This window comes from Oryx dammah, unplaced genomic scaffold, assembly GCF_014754425.2.
Source record: "Oryx dammah isolate SB20612 unplaced genomic scaffold, SCBI_Odam_1.1 HiC_scaffold_12, whole genome shotgun sequence".
NCBI lineage: Eukaryota > Metazoa > Chordata > Mammalia > Artiodactyla > Bovidae > Oryx > Oryx dammah.
The window spans coordinates 70,176,510-70,179,804 of NW_024070196.1; positions in this window are offsets into that span (position 1 = coordinate 70,176,510).

Sequence of the window (3,295 nt, forward strand, 5' to 3'; positions counted from 1 at the left end):
GGTTGGATCTCCTTGCAGTCCAAGGGACTCTCAAGAGTCTTCTCCAACATCACAGTTCAGAAGCATCAGTTCTTTGGCACTCAGCCTTCTTCACAGTCCAATCACATCCATACATGACCACAGGAAAAACCATAAAAGAATGCTCAAACTACCACACAATTGCACTCATCTCACATGCTAGTAAAGTAATTCTCCAAGCCAGGCTTCAGCAATATGTGAACCGTGAACTCCCTGATGTTCAAGCTGGGTTTAGAAAAGGCAGAGGAGGGATTTCCCTGGTGGTCCAGTGGCTAAGACTCTGAGCTCCCAGTGCAGGGGCCGGGGTTCAATTCCTGGTCAGGGAACTAGATCCCACATGCCACAGTGAAGATCGAAGATCCTGTGTGCCATAACCCAGGGGAGCCAAATCAATAAAGAAATAAAATTAAAAAAAAGAAAAGGCAGAGGAACCAGAGAGCAAATTGCCAACATCCACTGGATCATGGAAAAAGCAAGAGAGTTCCAGAAAAACATCTATTTCTGCTTGACTATGCCAAAGCCTTTGACTGTGTGGATCACAATCAACTGTGGAAAATTCTGAGAGAGATGGGAATACCAGACCACCTGACCTGCCTCTTGAGAAATCTGTATGCAGGTCAGGAAGCAACAGTTAGAACATGGAACAACAGACTGGTTCCAAATAGGAAAAGGAGTACGTCAAGGCTGTATATTGTCACCCTGCTTATTTAACTTCTATGCAGAGTACATCATGAGAAACGCTGGCCTGGAAGAAGCACAAGCTGGAATCAAGATTGCCGGGAGAAATATCAATACCCGCAGATATGCAGATGACACCACCCTTATGGCAGAAAGTGAAGAGGAACTAAAGAGCCTCTTGATGAAAGTGAAAGAGGAGAGTGAAAAAGTTGGCTTAAAGCTCAACATTCAGAAAACAAAGATCATGGCATCCGGTCCTATCACTCCATGGGAAATAGATGGGGAAACAGTGGAAACAGTGTCAGACTTTATTTTTTGGGGCTCCAAAATCACTGCAGATGGTGATTGCAGCCATGAAATTAAAAGACACTTACTCCTTGGAAGAAAAGTTATGACCAACCTAGATAAGTATATTCAAAAGCAGAGACATGATTTTGCCGACTAAGGTCCCACCTAGTCAAGGCTATGGTTTTTCCTGTCCTTAAAGTTATTCAGTGTCTTATTAACTTCTTGGCCATGCTGCTGCTGCTGCTGCTGCTGCTAAGTCGCTTCAGTCGTGTCCGACTCTGTGTTGACCCCATAGACGGCAGCCCACCAGGCCCCCCAGTCCCTGGGATTCTCCAGGCAAGAACACTGGAGTGGGTTGCCTTGTCCTTCTCCAGTGCATGAAAGTGAAAAAGTGAAGTCGCTCGGTCGTGTCCAACTGTTCGCTACCCCATGGACTGCAGCCCACCAGGCTCCTCCGTCCATGGGATTTTCCAGGCAAGAGCACTGGAGTGGAGTGCCTACTTTTTGTCTAATATTGCTCATTTTAGGCTTGTCTGCTGTTTTCTCATGATTAGAAGTAATGCATTTTAGACCAAAATAACACAAACGTGTTCTACCTATGGGGTAAGATTTTAGAATGTTCATGTTCTGAATACTTTATTTTCCACTACGAATATATTCTGTTACCTGTATACATTTTGTGGAGATAGGCATAGGTATTCCACTAATGAAGTTTTCTTCTATTTGGCCTCATGAAATGTCCATTTCTCCCTTACGTGTCCCCTGAATTGGTAGGTATGTTATATTCCCAAATAAGATGCGTATAGAGTTCCTAGAATTCGAAGAAATGTCAGTGTTCTCCCAAATACCCCAGGATGCCAGGCTCTATGAGGTTAACTCCTCAGATGATTTTCGTATTGATGCAAAAATAAATAGTTGGATTTTAAAAGATCTGTGTTCTGGGTGATAAAAAATCCCTTTGCATGTGCTACGGTTTCTCCTCTGCTCTTGCTCCCTACCATGCCCCTCCCCCCGCCCCCTGGCTGTTTGGTGATCACAGTGTCCATCACAGCGTAGTTTATGGTGAAGCCACCGTTTCCAGAGCTAATCAGCAGCATGCTTTCCTTGTTTAAATGTAGAAACCAGGAGATGAAATAGCTATCGACCTAGTGGGGTGGTGTCTTCCTTATCTGTGAAGAAGACTACTTTCTCCTTGTAAGAGCCCTTGGAGACCACAGAGCCCATGTGGAGGTCGCCGCTGTGAGCTCTGTTGGTGGGAGTCGTGGTCACACATTCAGTCCCTGCCAAGGCTCAATTACACTGCCTGCTGGGCCCACGCGGGGCTGTGTGCTGACCCCCGGGTGGGCCGTTTCCTGGCACCTCGCTCTGCCCTCCCTGGAGCGTTTGGTGGTGCTCTGTCGGCTGGAGCCCGGTGTTGCCCGGCACCCTGCTGCCCGCTGGAGGCTCCTGAGGGCTCAGTTCTGTGGGCTTTCCCCCTGGGGTGTGCCCTTGGCACCCCTGCCACAGTCAGGCTCCTGCCCTGTCTTCCTTTACCAGACCCCACAGAGCTGCAAGCGTGGGTGTGTCCACCCAGCTGTGCACCCTCCAGCTCTGTCCCCTCCCCATAAAGCGGCCCTGTTCCCGGCAGGAGCCACCCCGCCAGTCCCTCTCCCCGGCCCCGCCTCTCTCCTGCTGCTGTGGCCTGGTGGCGTCTAGGCGGGCACATGAGTGGGCTCGGCAGCCTGTGGCCTCGGTGGCGGCTTCTTTCAGTGGCTGTGCCCTCACGGTTCATGCGGGTGGCAGCAGGTGCTGCACTGTGGTCTGTTTTATGACTGAACAATAACCCACTGGCTGGCTGGGCATCCCACATCTTCTGTGTCCATTCGTCAGCTGATGGGCCTGTTTGAGGACCGAATGATAATCCAGTGGCTGTCTGGGCAGCCCACAGTTTCTGTGTCCATTCGTCAGCTGATGGACGTTTGAGTTGCTCACGCCTGGAGTCTGCCGTGCAGAATGCTGCTGTGCACATTCGTGGGCGCGTTTTTTTTTTTTTTTTCCCTGTGGTCATGTATGGATGTGTTGTGGGCGCGTTTTGCTGTGGACGTGTCTCCGTTTCCCTTGGGAGCGGCCCTTGGGAGTGCTCTGAGCCGCCGCCACTGCCAGTAGGCTTCACTGCTCCCGTTCCCATCTGCAGGGTGTGAGGGTTGGATTTCTCCGCATCCTCACCAGTCTGTGAAATCTCTACGGGTCTCACACTGGTCTGCCGGCCTCTGGTCTCCCTTTGTATTCCGCGTGGTTTTCTCTTTTGCATTTCCCTCTCATCCTCCAGGGG